This window comes from Pseudochaenichthys georgianus, chromosome 18 (assembly GCF_902827115.2).
Source record: "Pseudochaenichthys georgianus chromosome 18, fPseGeo1.2, whole genome shotgun sequence".
In the NCBI taxonomy this organism is placed as follows: Eukaryota; Metazoa; Chordata; class Actinopteri; order Perciformes; family Channichthyidae; genus Pseudochaenichthys; species Pseudochaenichthys georgianus.
In genome coordinates this window covers 19,684,208-19,702,049 of record NC_047520.1, presented here as the reverse complement: position 1 = coordinate 19,702,049, position 17,842 = coordinate 19,684,208, and the positions used below count along the sequence as shown (strand labels likewise).

At 42.8% G+C, this 17,842-nt stretch overlaps 10 non-coding genes across 10 annotated transcripts; all 10 read left to right on the top strand.

Annotated features, from left to right (window-relative positions):
• The first annotated feature begins 3,069 nt into the window (after positions 1 to 3,069).
• trnah-gug (transfer RNA histidin (anticodon GUG)) lies at positions 3,070 to 3,141 on the top strand. The gene has a single exon. It is a non-coding gene; the product is annotated as a tRNA-His (tRNA).
• A 99-nt stretch (positions 3,142 to 3,240) lies between these two features.
• On the top strand, positions 3,241 to 3,313 carry trnar-acg (transfer RNA arginine (anticodon ACG)). Its single transcript has one exon. It is a non-coding gene; the product is annotated as a tRNA-Arg (tRNA).
• Positions 3,314 to 3,635: 322 nt separating this feature from the next.
• Positions 3,636 to 3,707, top strand: trnac-gca (transfer RNA cysteine (anticodon GCA)). Its single transcript has one exon. It is a non-coding gene; the product is annotated as a tRNA-Cys (tRNA).
• A 967-nt stretch (positions 3,708 to 4,674) lies between these two features.
• Positions 4,675 to 4,747, top strand: trnar-acg (transfer RNA arginine (anticodon ACG)). The gene has a single exon. It is a non-coding gene; the product is annotated as a tRNA-Arg (tRNA).
• A 667-nt stretch (positions 4,748 to 5,414) lies between these two features.
• trnar-acg (transfer RNA arginine (anticodon ACG)) lies at positions 5,415 to 5,487 on the top strand. Its single transcript has one exon. It is a non-coding gene; the product is annotated as a tRNA-Arg (tRNA).
• A 322-nt stretch (positions 5,488 to 5,809) lies between these two features.
• Positions 5,810 to 5,881, top strand: trnac-gca (transfer RNA cysteine (anticodon GCA)). Its single transcript has one exon. It is a non-coding gene; the product is annotated as a tRNA-Cys (tRNA).
• Positions 5,882 to 16,647: 10,766 nt separating this feature from the next.
• trnac-gca (transfer RNA cysteine (anticodon GCA)) lies at positions 16,648 to 16,719 on the top strand. Its single transcript has one exon. It is a non-coding gene; the product is annotated as a tRNA-Cys (tRNA).
• A 217-nt stretch (positions 16,720 to 16,936) lies between these two features.
• trnar-acg (transfer RNA arginine (anticodon ACG)) lies at positions 16,937 to 17,009 on the top strand. Its single transcript has one exon. It is a non-coding gene; the product is annotated as a tRNA-Arg (tRNA).
• Positions 17,010 to 17,504: 495 nt separating this feature from the next.
• Positions 17,505 to 17,576, top strand: trnah-gug (transfer RNA histidin (anticodon GUG)). The gene has a single exon. It is a non-coding gene; the product is annotated as a tRNA-His (tRNA).
• A 99-nt stretch (positions 17,577 to 17,675) lies between these two features.
• trnar-acg (transfer RNA arginine (anticodon ACG)) lies at positions 17,676 to 17,748 on the top strand. Its single transcript has one exon. It is a non-coding gene; the product is annotated as a tRNA-Arg (tRNA).
• Positions 17,749 to 17,842: the final 94 nt, after the last annotated feature.

Genomic DNA, 17,842 nt, shown 5'->3' with positions numbered 1-17,842 from the left:
GTTGTTAACAAAGTGATCCTCAATACGTTGCTTGTGATCGTGCTTAGCATCCCTGATGCCCCTCTTGAGTTTCCCCCGTGCTTCACTGTAGGATTGTTTGTCCCCAGACCTGAATGCTGCGTCCCGCTCCTTAAGCAATGACTTCACATTGCTAGTAATCCATGGCTTTTGATTTGGAAACAGCTTTATTGTCTTCTGAGTTAAAACATTCGCTGTGCAGAACTTTATGTATCCTAGTGTCTCAGTGTATTCCCCAAGATCTGACCCTTCAGCAAACAAATCCCAGTCTGTGCGTTCAAAACAGTCTTGCAGCATTGAGGTGGCTTCCTCAGACCACACTTGTACTGTCCTGATAGCTGGTTTTGTTTTGCAGATCCGTGGTTTGTAAACTGGAGTCAGAATTAGTGAGATGTGGTCAGATTGTCCTAGATGTGGGGATGCTGTTGCTTTAAATGCCCCTGGGATGTTTGTGTAGACCTGGTCCAGGACGTTGTTTTCTCTTGTTGGGAAGTTCACATTTTTATAGAATTTAGGCAAGACTGCTTTGAGATTAACATGGTTAAAATCACCTGCTACAATGACTACACCATCCGGGTGCGCCGTCAGCTGTTTGTTGATGTCATCATGTAGCTTTTCCAGTGCTAATTTAGCGTTAGCTTGGGGGGGGATGGAGACGGCAATCAGTATTATTGTTGTAAATTCTCTCAGTAACAAGAAAGGTCTGCACTTTACCGTTAATGCCTCCAAGTTTGGGCAGCAATGTTTACTAACAATGTCCGAGGCTGTGCACCAGCTGTTGTTTACGTAGACACAAAGTCCACCCCCTCGGCTCTTTCCGGAGTCCTTCGTGCGATCCGCTCTGTGAATAGAGCAGCCGGCTAGCTCGATAGCGGCGTCAGGGATGTTGTGGTTCAGCCAGGACTCTGTGATGATCGTCACACAGTGGGGTGCACACCTCACCCTGATCTCGTCCATCTTGTTGATTAGAAACCTGGTGTTGGCGAGGAATAGGCTCGGAAGCGCCGGTCTGTACGGGTTAGCCTTTAGCCTAGCCCTTAGCCCAGCTCGCTTACCCCGCTTCTGTCTCCTCTCCTTCCGCTGCCTCGCTGGTGGGACGGTGAAACCGATTGCCTCCGGGCTGCGTAGAATCTCCGGAGGGATGAAAGTTGTGTCCAACGTGCGTTGAAGCTTCCAACGCGCGTTGAAGCTTCCAACGCTTCTGCCCATTCACTTTGAATGGGGTGACGTCACTTGTAGCCGAACTGCATTTTGGGAAGCGACGTGGAGCGTTGCTGGCCTCGACGGAGGCGTCAGCCAATGAAATCCCGTTTATGCGAATCTGCCAGTACAAGCGCTAGCCAATCAAACCGCGTGTATGCTGGGAGAGACTACGCAGGTCATTTCCTCATATTCCAAAAAATTGAGGGAAAATTCATTATAGCGGTCGTGAATCACCCGGTGCTGTATGATCAGTCTCTGTTCATCTACCGGGATACAAACCGGAGGAGCGAGGCATGGAGGGAGGGGGCAGAGACAGTGAAAACTGGTAGGTTTTCGCCTGTTTGGGGATTTTATATCCAGTGTACTTCGTGTTAACATTGCTATTGCTTTGTATGCCGGAGGCGGGAGATTCATGTGATTGGTTATTGGTCGCGTTGCTCGCAAAAAATCCCCAAGCTTCAGATACGCCCACTTCCAAGCGCCAACGCACGCTGCTGTCTGGACGCTCCGTTACTGAGTGGGGTCATCCACTTCTCAGGTTGCATGGCTACCCAGACAATACGGATGTTGAAACTGTTAGGGCTTCAGTGCATCAGTGTCGGCACCTTCTTCCACCATCAACGCCTGTACACAATCCCTACTATCGTGCAGGCCTGGCAAAATGAGCAGGCTGGGATCATCCGAGAACTGAAGGAGATGGGGGGTGGGCTAATCCTCTCTCGTGACTGCAGGTAGAACACTTCAGCTTGTATTATTGATATTGTTAGTGTATTCTAGAACCCTGAAGGCAGGAGAGACTGAAAAGAGTCAAGGGAAGCTTATAAAAGTTAACAGCATTTAATTACACAAAAGATGCGGTGGTGTACAAAATGAAATGTGCGAGTGGAGGCGCTCTCCTCATCCGACCGGTCAGTCCAGGTCAGCAGGTAGAAGAGGTCAATCCTTGGCAGTGTGCTCAGTGTACAACATCACGTCATTTCACCGTTGATTCATGGTTTGAAAATGCAGCATTTCGCCACATGCTAATGCTAACCGGAAGTGAAGCATTTTCAGAATAAAAGTATTAAGTTAATAGTTAGTGAACTTCCGGTTTTTCAGAATAAAACTGATTTTAATTAAATAGTGTATTTAATTCAAATGACGCCATATCAACATTGATTTTAATTTCTAACACACCCCGGGTCGAATCCGGGTCACGGCAGCAGTTGCAGTCTGCTTTTATGTTTTTGCCTCAACCTACCAACTGCATTTTTAGTTCATTTTCTACAGTTTAAAAGCTGCTACGAAAGCAAAAAACAAAGGGTTAGTGGCGCAATGGATAACGCGTCTGACTACGGATCAGAAGATTCCAGTTTCGTCTCGCTTTAGTAAATCAATTGTTCCTCATTTCTTAATGTATTTCTCAAAAAGATGTCCGTCAAAGTACACCTGGAATGAGGGATTGATATGATGATGGGTACTGTTGGGTACAACAGTACTTCTCAACAAACAGTCCATCAAAGTCAGTGAACATTTGAAACGAGGAACAACACTATTATGGCCCTTCAACATGAAACCAAGCGAATGTGAAATATTTCGTTTTTAGCCTACGTGGCTTTTGACTTCTGGTCATTTTAGCTTTACAGTAATGTCCAGCCTATAAGTATGTGTCTGAACTCTTTAAGTCATACGGGCTATACCTCAGTGGTAGAGCATTAGACTGCAGATCAAGACGTCCCCAGTTCAAATCTGGGTAACCCCGTTGTAAGTGTTCTTGCCTTTAAAATGCCAGTTCAAATCTGGGTGCCCCCTTTGTAAGTGTACTTTCCTTCAGAATGGTATGTTTGCAATACTGTGAGAACTACGGCGGCTGTGATCGTATAGTGGTTAGTACTCTGCGTTGTGGCCGCAGCAACCCCGGTTCGAATCCGGGTCACGGCAGCAGTTGCAGTCTGCTTTTATGTTTTTGCTTCAACCTACCTACTGCATTTTTAGATCATTTTCTACAGTTTAAAATCTGCTACGAAAGCAAAAAAAAAAGGGTTAGTGGCGCAATGGATAACGCGTCTGACTACGGATCAGAAGATTCCAGGTTCGACTCCTGGCTAGCTCGTCTCGCTTTAGGAAATCAATTGTTCCTCATTTCCTAATGTACTTCACAAAAAGCTGCCCGTCAAAGTACACCTGGAATGAGGGATTGACATGATGATGGGTCAATAGGCTTTCAACATTTCCAACAGTACTTCTCAACAAACAGTCCATCAAAGTCAATGAACATTTGAAACGAGGAACAACACTATTATGGCCCTTCAACATAAAACCAAGCGAATGTGAAATATTTCGTTTTTAGCCTACGTGGGCTTTTGACTTCTGGTCATTTGAGCTTTACAGTAATTCCCAGCCTATGAGTATGTGTCTGAACTCTGTCAGTCATAGGGGGTATAGCTCAGTGGTAGAGTATTTGACTGCAGATCAAGAGGTCCCCAGTTCAAATCTGGGTGCCCCCTTTGTAAGTTTACTTTCCTTCAGAACGGTATGTTTGCAATACTGTGAGAACTACGGTGATCGTATAGTGGTTAGTACTCTGCGTTGTGGCCGCAGCAACCCCGGTTCGAATCCGGGTCACGGCAGCAGTTGCAGTCTGCTTTTATGTTTTTGCCTCAACCTACCTACTGCATTTTTAGTTCATTTTATACAGTTTACAAGCTGCTACGAAAGCAAAAAACAAAGGATTAGTGGCGCAATGGATAACTCGTCTGACTACGGATCAGAAGATTCCAGGTTCGACTCCTGGCTAGCTCGTCTCCCTTTAGGAAATCAATTGTTCCTCATTTCCTAATGTACTTCACAAAAAGCTGTCCCTCAAAGTACACCTGGAATGAGAGATTGACATGATGATGGGTCAATGGGCTTTCAACATTTCCAACAGTACTTCTCAACAAACAGTCCATCAAAGTCAGTGAACATTTGAAACGAGGAACAACACTATTATGGCCCTTCAACATGAAACCAAGCGAATGTGAAATATTTCGTTTTTAGCCTACGTGGGCTTTTGACTTCTGGTCATTTGAGCTTTACAGTAATGTCCAGCCTATGAGTATGTGTCTGAACTCTTTAAGTCATACGGGCTATACCTCAGTGGTAGAGCATTAGACTGCAGATCAAGACGTCCCCAGTTCAAATCTGGGTAACCCCGTTGTAAGTGTTCTTGCCTTTAAAATGCCAGTTCAAATCTGGGTGCCCCCTTTGTAAGTGTACTTTCCTTCAGAATGGTATGTTTGCAATACTGTGAGAACTACAGCGGCCGTGATCGTATAGTGGTTAGTACTCTGCGTTGTGGCCGCAGCAACCCCGGTTGGAATCCGGGTCACGGCAGCAGTTGCAGTCTGATTTTATATTTTTGTCTCAACCTACCTACTGCATTTTTAGTTCATTTTCTACAGTTTAAAAGCTGCTACGAAAGCAAAAAACAAAGGGTTAGTGGCGCAATAGATAACGTGTCTGACTACGGATCAGAAGATTCCAGGTTCGACTCCTGGCTAGTTCGTCTCACTTTAGTAAATCAATTGTTCCTCATTTCCTAATGTACTTCACAAAAAGCTGTCCGTCAAAGTACACCTGGAATGAGGGATCGACATGGGTCAATGGGCTTTCAACATTTCCAGCAGTACTTCTCAACAAACAGTCCATCAAAGTCAGTGAACATTTGAAACGAGGAACAACACTATTATGGCCCTTCAACATGAAACCATGCGAATGTGAAATATTTCGTTTTTTAGCCTACGTGGGCTTTTGACTTCTGGTCATTTGAGCTTTACAGTAATGTCCAGCCTATGAGTATGTGTCTGAACTCTTTAAGTCATACGGGCTATACCTCAGTGGTAGAGCATTAGACTGCAGATCAAGACGTCCCCAGTTCAAATCTGGGTAACCCCGTTGTAAGTGTTCTTGCCTTTAAAATGCCAGTTCAAATCTGGGTGCCCCCTTTGTAAGTGTACTTTCCTTCAGAATGGTATGTTTGCAATACTGTGAGATCTACAGCGGCCGTGATCGTATAGTGGTTAGTACTCTGCATTGTGGCCGCAGCAACCCCGGTTTGAATCCGGGTCACGGCAGCAGTTGCAGTCTGCTTTTATGTTTTTGCTTCAACCTACCTACTGCATTTTTAGTTCATTTTCTACAGTTTAAAAGCTGCTACGAAAGCAAAAAACAAAGGGTTAGTGGCGCAATGGATAACGTGTCTGACTACGGATCAGAAGATTCCAGGTTCGACTCCTGGCTAGCTCGTCTCCCTTTAGGAAATCAATTGTTCCTCATTTCCTAATGTACTTCACAAAAAGCTGTCCGTCAAAGTACACCTGGAATGAGGGATTGACATGATGATGGGTCAATAGGCTTTCAACATTTCCAACAGTACTTCTCAACAAACAGTCCATCAAAGTCAATGAACATTTGAAACGAGGAACAACACTATTATGGCCCTTCAACATAAAACCAAGCAAATGTGAAATATTTCGTTTTTAGCCTACGTGGGCTTTTGACTTCTGGTCATTTGAGCTTTACAGTAATTCCCAGCCTATGAGTATGTGTCTGAACTCTGTCACTCATAGGGGGTATAGCTCAGTGGTAGAGCATTTGACTGCAGATCAAGAGGTCCCCAGTTCAAATCTGGGTGCCCCCTTTGTAAGTGTACTTTCCTTCAGAATGGTATGTTTGCAATACTGTGAGAACTACAGCGGCCGTGATCGTATAGTGGTTAGTACTCTGCGTTGTGGCCGCAGCAACCCCGGTTGGAATCCGGGTCACGGCAGCAGTTGCAGTCTGATTTTATGTTTTTGTCTCAACCTACCTACTGCATTTTTAGTTCATTTTATACAGTTTAAAAGCTGCTACGAAAGCAAAAAACAAAGGGTTAGTGGCGCTCTCGGTCGCCTGTGAGTCGAGCTCATTCTTGGTAGCGACAGCCAATCACGTTCACGTCTGCTACCAAGATTCAACCAAGAATTGAGAGCTCTGGCCAATCAGCGGCCGTATTGCTACCAAGAATTGCTCCCGCAGCAACCAAGAATTGACCAATCAGCGTCTCCGTAGGCGGGGCTACTATGCGGACGCCGCGAGCGAGAGATTCACTTTTTTCCAACATCACGAAAGTAAGTACATCATCCTTTAACTGTGTTGTCAATGCTTATAAACTGTCATATTAGATGTCTAGATATATGTTAACTAAACAACATGTTGCACGGGGACATTTTACTAATGACTAGCGAACCGGACATGTCCCGCCGTAACCTTTCCATGTATGTGATGTTTACCGGTAGCGGATTATTATGTACATGTTTCGTCAATGTAATGTTGACATATCTGGCTAAAGAACATGCCTGTTTATGACATGACCCAGCTTAAGTTAAGGACTAACATAACTACGAGCTAGAGAGAATCTCGGACGGGAGCGAACGAGCGGAGCTTCTTTTATTGTCCGTCACCGGCAGCCACCGACGTGTTTTAAAAGTGCATTTAGTCTTTAAGCGAGCTTTAACAGCATGATATATATACAAATAAAACAAGGGCAAAACAAATCTTGCCCTTGACTGTAACCGCGACATCTGTTTTTATTTTACCATTAATTTAAATACTAAACCTCACCTGTAAACAATGAAAGTCCGGGGGGGACAGTGAAGGGCAGTTAAAATGCAGTTGTTACAATGCAGTTAACACCACCTTATATTATGAAATACACCACCTTATATTATGAAATACTTGTACTTGAGTAGGCAGGCCTGTTTCCATTATAAGGTACTTTAATACACTATAATTGAGAGGAAATTATTAAATAGTTAGTATGAAGGTCGAGTTTTTCATACAAAAATATAGGCTACTTATACCTTTTCTCATCCTATGGTTAGATTAATCACCATTGGATTGGAATAAATAACAGCTGTGTTTTTATCTATACATATGTTGAAATGATCTGAAATAAAAACACGATACATTCCAAAATGTACTTTACAGGTACTCTGGCAAGTAACACCTTTTTCCAAGCCTATCTTTTGGATGGACTGGCACGCTGGAATGAGGACCGGGCTGTGGCAGCAACCAGGGATGAGCAGCAGCATCCACACTGCTACAATCACCTTCTTCGCCATGCGGTGAATACTCTGGCAGAGGAGGTTCTAGGCAAGAAGATCATCCCTTATGTTGGGCCACGAAAATACACTGGTAGATATATATTTTATTTGCTTGTAGTATACTAATAGCCTACCATTTTATCACTTGCATTATGTTTTCTGATTGATATGCAAATAACATCATCTAAATACCAAGAGTAATTAGATGAAGTCATTTATATTTAAAATTATATTATATATATGATGGTGTATTATCTAATTGTATTTTTATTTGATTTGAAAGGGGAACTGATTGGAGTGGAGTACCTTTACCAGCAAACTGGTCAAGTTCTTCAGGACTACAAGCTGGCCATACAAGAGTCAGAGAGCAGCGAGGTGGCAATAGAGGTTCATGAAGGTCATGCTGAACCTGAGGAGTTTCAGGACTGTCCCCACCTTCCACCTTCAAAGGTTACCTGCTGCCTCATCAAAAGCACCGTCCTCTGTATCTCCATCTCCATCCACCAGCACCCTGTCCTTGCGGTCTGTGGTCTCTCCTCCATCCTCCACCAGCACCCTGTCCTCACTGTCTGTGGTCCCTCCTCCATCTCCATCCACCAGCACCCTGTCCTCATTGTCTGTGGTCCCTCCTCCATCAGCACCCTGTCCTCACTGTCTATGGTCCCTCCTCCATCCTCCACCAGCGCCCTGTCCTCATTGTCTGTGGTCCCTCCTCCATCCTCCACCAGCACCCTGTCCTCACTGTCTGTGGTCCCTCCTCCATCTCCATCCACCAGCACCCTGTCCTCACTGTCTGTGGTCCCTCCTCCATCCTCCACCAGCACCCTGTCCTCATTGTCTGTGGTCCCTCCTCCATCCTCCACACTGTCCTCACTGTCTGTGGTCCTTCCTCCATCCTCCACCAGCACCCTATCCTCACTGTCTGTGGTCCCTCCTCCATCCTCCACACTGTCATCACTGTCTGTGGTCCTTCCTCCATCCTCCACCAGCACCCTGTCCTCACTGTCTGTGGTCCCTCCTCCATCCTCCACACTGTCCTCACTGTCTGTGGTCCTTCCTCCATCCTCCACCAGCACCCTGTCCTCACTGTCTGTGGTCCCTCCTCCATCCTCCACCAGCACCCTGTCCTCACTGTCTGTGGTCCTTCCTCCATCCTCCACACTGTCCTCACTGTCTGTGGTCCTTCCTCCATCCTCCACCAGCACCCTGTCCTCACTGTCTGTGGTCCTTCCTCCATCCTCCACACTGTCCTCACTGTCTGTGGTCCTTCCTCCATCCTCCACCAGCACCCTGTCCTCACTGTCTGTGGTCCCTCCTCCATCCTCCACCAGCACCCTGTCCTCACAACAATCCACCTCAGTCGATATAAGGACCAATTTACCTTTCTTATGTTTATGTACATGCTTGTAATCTGGGTTATGTCAGTTACAATTAATAGCATTTTTTGTTGCTATCAAATATGTTTGAATTATCTTTCTTTGTAGGATTGTGTTGGCCCTGACAATATCGAGGGGTATGGAGCCGTCCAGGAGCTGGCAGAGTTTTTGTTTGGTCTCCGAGAACACCTACTGGCCTTAAGTGGAGACGAGTGCACCAAAATAATCACTCTGTGGCAGGCACTGGGGGATTTCGACAAGAGGAAGACCATCTATCCACCCTGTCACAAAAACACACTGAAGCAGGGGCGATTCAGGGCAACAAAAAAGATTGTGGCACCATGTGTGGAGAGCACTAAAAGGTTTGTTATATTAAGTAGAACTTTTTTGAGATTTTTTTTTTTGATATACTTTATTAATCCCCGTGGGGAAATTGTTTCTCTGCATTTGACCCATCCTAGTGTTAGGAGCAGTGGGCAGCCATTTTGAACAGCGCCCGGGGAGCAGTGTAGGGAACGGTGCCTTGCTCAGGGACACCTCGGTAGCACTTGGTCTTGCCGGGAATTGAACTGGTGACCTTCCAATTGCCAAGCCAAGTCCCTATCGACTTCGCCACCACCGCCCACAGAACATTTTAAAATGACTGAAACTGTCTGAAATACTGTCTTCACCTTAATAAGTGTAGTCAAGTTTATTAAAGGATCCTTATTACAGGGTGTCCGCGGGGTCTTAAAAAGTATTAAAAGTTGATAAATCAATTTAGCGAAAATTAAGGCTATTAAAAAGTATTAAAAAGTATTAAACGGCATTTTCCAAGGTATTAAGAAGGTCCACAGCAACGACAACATGAAACACCCTTTAATTTACTGAAACAACATGTCGGGAAACCCCCTCAAGGTGGCCCCATGCATAGCGTGCCATAAAATGCTGCTTCTTATTTTAAATGTCGTTGCCTTGCTCCGCTCTGTGGGGGGGGTTTAATCTGCTGGTGGACTACCTGAGAGATGTACAGCAGGAGAACACGCCGTCCACCGCGGAGAATAAACAGAAGGGCGACCATGACAACCATGCTCCGGGGTCTTCTTCGCTGCTTTTGGTGTATTTTGTGGCGGCAGCAGCGCCACTTACAGGCCTGGCATATGTACTACATACGTACTACTTTTTGCATTTGCATTTTTCTGTATGAGGACCCTCGTGGGGCCGGGGTCTAAGCCAAACTATATCCGGTCACAGAGATCTGCTATTTTAAAGTAAGGTCAACACATATCTACCCTAAATATAGTCTATATTAAGAACGAGAAAAGTCTTAACATATATATTGTTTTTTGTAAACATATGACAAATGTGTGAGGGTGATGACGTCAGAGCATCGTCCTATGTGCCGGGCTTTGCCCCGGACAGCCCCAGCCCAATTTAACCCCTGGGTATTTGTGAGGGAGCTCCTATATGGCATTACCCCGCTGAAGCTCATGAAGTTTAATATTTAATATTTCAAAGTTTTGTCAATTGTTTTGTTTACTGGTCAAATACTGGTTTCTAATGGTTTCTGAGGAGTTCTACTGGAATGAAAGAACACAGAAGCAACAAAGCAGCATGCTGCATTAACCCTGACCTTCACAGAGAGGTGGAAGTTCATGTGGAGAGGAGGCTTCAGTAGTCTGTCTGCACTCTGTTTAGTTGTGCTATCTTACAATCAATAGTAAATGTGAGATAAAGTGTGTCGCCAATGTAACCGGTTAGAACTCGAAGTTGCGATGAGGTCTTAAAATGTATGGAAAGGGTCTTAAAAAAGGTCTTAAAGAGCTTACGAAATGAAGGACAATACTTTTCTTATTACGATAATATATATACTATTATTAATGGGAAATCATGTCATTCATGACAATATGCCCGCAGTATTTATAAATCGTGGTTTATTACAACTTTCCATGCTCACTTCCGATGTTACACGACCGCTCCGAACAAAACAGCTTTCGCCGGTTAGTGACGTCACGCACGTCACGAGTAGAACACCTGTTGAATAATACACTACCTCTGTGGCTGATGTCGGACTCTGGAGACAGAATCGAGTGACAGACAAGACTCATTTGGCGGAGATCCGATGCGGCAACAGAACACAGACTGGTATACATTTGACTTTAATTCAGAGATTCTCAAAAAATAGTAAATCAATAATAATACATCGTAATGTAGCAGGCAAACTTGGCTCAGGCAACAGAACAGAGACTGGTATATACATTTGACTAAAATTCATAGAGATTCTCAAAAAATAGTAAATAAATAATAATGACTGCTGAAATAACCAGTTTAGATACATGTAGCTGGTCAGGCTGTTGTAAATTGACCAGCCAGTATATATTAGGCTGGAATGGTTGGCTGGAGAGGGGTTTTGGACACTTCAGCTGGCCAGGATGGCTGGTTTATCCATCTATCACCAGCTTATGTTTAATAATAGTATTAAATATACCCTGCTGGGAGCTTACCAGGATTCCAGGTGACCAGCATACATTAAATACTGGTATGATTATTTAAACAAGAGAACATAAATATATTACAAAGATTCATTGTGTCATGTATTGTGGTATCTACAAAATAAAGACATTGTATAGTGTTCATAATAGTATTTTAATTTAATAAATAGCTAGTTAATATAATAAAATACACAGTAACAATACAATAATTATACAAATAACAACCAACCTGCAAATCAACCTACACATCAAAATAAATATATTATCTAAAACCGGTGCATTTGATTTAAAATAAAAGTAATACATAGAATTCAATATTTAAATGGTAACAAAAACCGTAACACTATGCATGATAAGAACAAGGCAACAAAGAAAGTGTTTGTTGTTTTTCCTTGTTCATGTCTATAATGTTTCCCGTTGTGTAGCGTGCAGCCTTTCCCAATCTGGCCTGCACTTCTATCTGTTGAAGCCACTTCTTGAAGCAAACTGAAAAGAAATGTACAGATATAAGTACACTGTAAAAAGAAAACTTAATATTTACGTTAACATTTGGGCTGCTGTGGTTGCCAGAACCGTTAAAGTATAATACATTACAAATTACAGTTGGTTGGCATAGAGTCTAGACGTTACAGTCAACAATTGCTTATGGTGAATTACAATGGCAAAAACAAATAGAGCGAGTGTACACGGTGCAGCTGTATTATCTGGGAAATAGAAGAATCGGATCAGGATTCGGTATTGGCAGACAATCAATATCAAATGAATCGGATCATTATTAGCATCTGATCACCTTTGTCGACTTGCAGCCTAAATACAAAGATAACTCCACTCCTCTCCTACCACTCTTACCTCTAATAAGCCTTGGTAGAACTAGTGTCCGAGTCATAGGGTCCAGAGGCCTGTACTACGAAGCCGGTTCAACCTAACCTGGATATGTTCGAGTTAGCCGGTTGGCCTAATCCAAAACATACGTGCTCTCGCTAAGCGGTCCTACGACGCGGGTTATCAAGTGGATCGCTCAAGCCAGCCGTGTCCTATCTAGTTAGGTGCGCGTTCACATGAAAGGGGTGGTATCTGGAGCATTCGACCAATCACAAACATGGAGAAGCGTACTGACAGCGCAGCGTCATACTTCCTGAATGAAAAGTGCACTTTAATACTAGTCAAATATGAAGAAGTTAAACTTTAAACATCCATGACTTAAACACTTGATCAGGATCAAAGCCACAGAGCTGCACCTGCAAGGTGAATACAGCTGGGAACAGAACAAGTCTTTGAATGCGTACATTAACAGGTTTATGATATCACTGCCCCGTCTAACACACCATCTGACTTTCATTACCTCTGACTCCAGTGTTTCCTCAACTCAACGTGTTGCAAAAATAATACTTCTGCATACAGTATGTGACGCTGTGAGTGTTGCACGGCCAGATACGGCTCAGCTGACTCAGATCAGGAGATATATGATACATTATGAAGTGATATGCCGCGGACTGTACTTAATGTTACTCTGACCTGGGTACTGATGTTGAGGCAGATATTTAAGTAAGCTTTCTTAACACTAATGTTATAATAGTCAGATTGCTCTGAAGATGGAGGTGATATTCTATTCATGTTCACGTTCACACAGTCGGTGATTTTTGCCGGCCGTCTTTCCTGCAACGGCAGCTTTTCTGTGTTTCCTTTCTCCTGTAATATGACTTGATCGCTTTAAACTCCGCACACTGAGCTCTGATTGGTCAGCAGGCGGTGCTTTCACTGAGTTGAGCTCTTAGCCTGCAACATAACCTGCTCCGGGGCAGTTTAGCCGTTCAGCATAAGTTACCATGGAGATCTAGCCCGCTAAGAAGAGAACCAGCGTCGTAGGACCGGAAAGCCGGAGTTTTCCCTGAAGTTAGCCGCGAAGAGAACATCCTGCTTCGTAGTACAGGCCTCAGGACTGACTGAAGACATGTGGAACAGAGGACAGGCATGGTTCCATGTACAGGAAACTGGAACTTTGAACAGGTGTTTTCATCTTTTCTGCCTGAAGATTCACAAGTTCTTGATCAGGTGTTTGATGTGGGCTGGCAAGATCCTTTCTGCAGCGATAAATAAAGAAAACAAAGACATTTTTTTAAATAATGGTAATGATGGTAACAACAATAATATTAGTATAATTATGTATAATTATGTATATAGCACTTACACAATTGCAAAGTGATTCTCACAACAAAAATAAAGAACAAAACAATATCAACAATAAAAAAAACAAATTATTACAGGAATGTTGAGACAAATAAATGTTTTTTCAGTCTTTACAATGCAGAAATGACCTTCCAAAGGCTAAATTTAAACTCAATACCATAAATAACTGGGTACCAAAGTGCTTTACCTGATAGAACACGCTCCACACGGAGCAGCAACCATCCGGCTCGGCCTTTTGCTGCATATCATCTCCTCCCTCTCTACTGTTTCCAGTACATCTCTACTGTCCAATACAACTTAAATTCCCCAAAAAATCCTATTAAAAAAGTTAAAAACAATGACTGGCTGTTGGCATTGAAATGGATTAGAATCTCACCTTTTTCCTGGATGTCAGGAAGGCCATGGAGTCGTTCCCTTCAAGTCCGCAACCAGTCATAGGAGTTCAAATGCAAAGCCTGAATGATGACAAGAGCGAGAGACATACATTTTACAATTATATTTTTAATTCATACCAGAGCAGTGTGTACAGGCCCTGTACGACATGCAAAGAACAGATCAAATCCCCTGACAGACTCACACACTTTGGTGATGTCCTCATCTGATAATGTTTCATTTTTTAGCAGCATAGTAACATTACTCAAAGTATATGTCAGACCCAACTCATTGACAGTATGTTTTGCATCTCCTCAATAATGGTCTGTATAGTTGAGTAGAAAAAAACTGTCCCTACAATTTCAGGTAGATTAACACACATTTGTAAGAAAAGTTTACAATGAAGCACAAAACCCCTCTTTGTATTAAGCGAGCTGCCACAGAAAGTGCAGCTTAACATGCTAACCTTTGGTGAACTACAGTAAAGCTAACTTCATGCTCAACACAAAACCTTTAACGTGCATTACATTGACGATTTTAAACACAACTTAACTTTCTCTACTTGTAAGATAACGTTTAGTTAACTTACCCTTAAATAACTACATCACGTTTTTCAGTGGAAACACAAACTGCAGAAAACGTTAGCTGCTAACTGTTGTTAGCTAAGACAGCTAGCTCTTAAGGGAAGTAAAATAGCCTCATGGCAAACGTAAGGTTGAGTTAACGTAACGTTGTAAGAAAGCAAAACGAACCTTCGAGAAAGCGTTTACTCTCTCTCCTTAGCGGGCATTGTTGATTGTTCGAAACACGATCTCTCGATGTGCTGCCCACACATCGTCGGTTTCATCGACCCCGGGTTACCTGGTCTAGCAAACGTCCGCCTCGTACGACGCACTTGTTTTGTCCATATACGCAACATTTGATCATTTTTTGGCCACAAAAACATCCCATAACCAGATGTTGAGACGGCCCCACATCCCCATACAACATATCGCTTGCCAATTATTCTTGGCGTCTTATTGCTGTGCATCCTTTGTCGTAATATTTGGCCCTTCAATGCATTCAAACGGGACTGAGCTCAGCTGTGTTCCACTCATGACGTCACTGCCGGAAATGGCCGAAGTTGATGTTTCCGGCGCAACGAACGATTGTTACTAACTGACAACTTTTGTATGCTGTTATAATCGTGATTTATTCAAAATAGATCAATAATAAAAAAATCATATGGCACATTCCACAATACAAATGCAACCTCTATCATATACTAAGCCCACTAACAGGTGCTAAAAGCATTTCGTAAGCTCTTTAAAAGGTATTACATTTGACTTCAGGATTCCTGCATATACCCTGTATTAACTTGAACATCCATCCACTTGGTACCATCTGTGCAGCTTCCTCAGATGATGCTTCTCAACATGCCATTGCCATCAGCTGCTCAGGCCCCCCTAACATCCGGTCAGAGTAACGTGCCATACACCACACAGCAGTACAGGAAAAGAAAAGAGGAGAGGGAGCAATCGGGATCAGGCAAACGAAAATATATCAAAAAGACAGACACCATCCTTTGTAAAAAGTGCAACCAAGACAGGAAGCCACCAGCCCATTCACAGTACTTTGGAAATTGGTACTGTCAAGACTCCGAGACCCAGTCCTATGAGGACTGGAGGGCTGTGCTGGAGCAGAGAGGGTATGGGGAAAAAAAGAGAGGGGATGCACATTAAATGACCAAATGTTGTGAGCCGGTGGGTCATTTTGTTATTTATTTGACACTTTATTTCTTTACATTTGATGGCACTGTTTAGTTAGTTATGTTATATATGGTACACTTTTATTATTATTATTGTTTATATTGGTATTACAATGTTGTTGTGACCTCATAGCACGTATAAAACAGTTTTGGATGTTTCTGTATTTTTAACTTCTTTTAAATATTTGTTATTTATTTTAAATATATAAATACATATAAAACAAGTTTGGATGTTTCTGTTTTGAATATTTCATCATCATATTTCACTTTCATTATTGTTATATGTACTTAATACTTTGTTCTTAAGTTTTAATACATTTATTAAAAGTTGTAATTATAATAGTGAATGCACAACATCACAATAATCCTCATACATATTGGTCATATTACTATTAAGTACTATTCTATATGAAGTACATTTATAGAAGTACTGTACAATGATGTACTTCCTTGCATGCTCCTTAATACTTCACTACATTTCAGAGGCAAAGATTTGACTCTGAACTTCATTGATTTGATAACATGAGTTACTTTGAAGATTTAGATTATGTTACAAAGTACAATCATATAAACAGACAATGAATCACGAATTATTATGGTGAAGAACTTACATGATCCATTGATTTAAAAGTGTGGTAAAATAATAAATAAGCTCCAAGCTCCACCTTTACATTTATGCATGTTCTGACATACAAGGGATTGAGCGGGATTCGAACCCGGTTCGCAGGGTGTATTTCGGCTACTTCACGGTTATCAAACATAGACTCACAAGCTATGTCCTTGGCGCAATGGATAACGCGTCTGACTAAGGATCAGAAGATTCCAGGTTCGACTCCTGGCTAGCTCGTCTCGCTTTAGGAAATCAATTGTTCCTCATTTCCTAATGTACTTCACAAAAAGCTGTCCGTCAAAGTACACCTGGAATGAGGGATTGACATGATGATGGGTCAATGGGCATTCAACATTTCCAACAGTACTTCTCAACAAACAGTCCATCAAAGTCAATGAACATTTGAAACGAGGAACAACACTATTATGGCCTTTCAACATAAAATCAAGCAAATGTGAAATATTTCGTTTTTAGCCTACGTGGGCTTTTGACTTCTGGTCATTTGAGCTTTACAGTAATTCCCAGCCTATGAGTATGTGTCTGAACTCTGTCACTCATAGGGGGTATAGCTCAGTGGTAGAGCATTTGACTGCAGATCAAGAGGTCCCCAGTTCAAATCTGGGTGCCCCCTTTCCTTCAGAATGGTATGTTTGCAATACTGTGAGAACTACGGTGGCCGTGATCGTATAGTGGTTAGTACTCTGTGTTGTGGCCGCAGCAAACCCGGTTCGAATCCGGTTCACGGCAGCAGTTGCAGTCTGATTTTATGTTTTTGTCTCAACCTACCTACTGCATTTTTAGTTCATTTTCTACAGTTTAAAAGCTGCTACGAAAGCAAAAAAAACAAAGGGTTAGTGGCGCAATGGATAACACGTCTGACTACGGATCAGAAGATTCCAGGTTCGACTCCTGGCTAGCTCGTCTCACTTTAGTAAATCAATTGTTCATCATTTCCTAATGTACTTCTCAAAAAGCTGTCTGTCAAAGTACACCTGGAATGAGGGATCGACATGGGTCGATGGGCTTTCAACATTTCCAGCAGTACTTCTCAACAAACAGTCCATCAAAGTCAGTGAACATTTGAAACGAGGAACAACACTATTATGGCCCTTCAACATGAAACCAAGCGAATGTGAAATATTTCATTTTTAGCCTACGTGGGCTTTTGACTTCTGGTCATTTGAGCTTTACAGTAATGTCCAGCCTATGAGTATGTGTCTGAACTCTTTAAGTCATACGGGCTATACCTCAGTGGTAGAGCATTAGACTGCAGATCAAGATGTCCCCAGTTCAAATCTGGGTAACCCCGTTGTAAGTGTTCTTGCCTTTAAAATGCCAGTTCAAATCTGGGTGCCCCCTTTGTAAGTGTACTTTCCTTCAGAATGGTATGTTTGCAATACTGTGAGAACTATAGCGGCCGTGATCGTATAGTGGTTAGTACTCTGCGTTGTGGCCGCAGCAACCCTGGTTCGAATCCGGGTCACGGCAGCAGTTGCAGTCTGCTTTTATGTTTTTGCTTCAACCTACCTACTGCATTTTTAGTTCATTTTCTACAGTTTAAAAGCTGCTACGAAAGCAAAAAACAAAGGGTTAGTGGCGCAATGGATAACGCGTCTGACTACGGATCAGAAGATTCCAGGTTCGACTCCTGGCTAGCTCGTCTCCCTTTAGGAAATCAATTGTTCCTCATTTCCTAATGTACTTCACAAAAAGCTGTCCGTCAAAGTACACCCCGAATGAGGGATTGACATGAT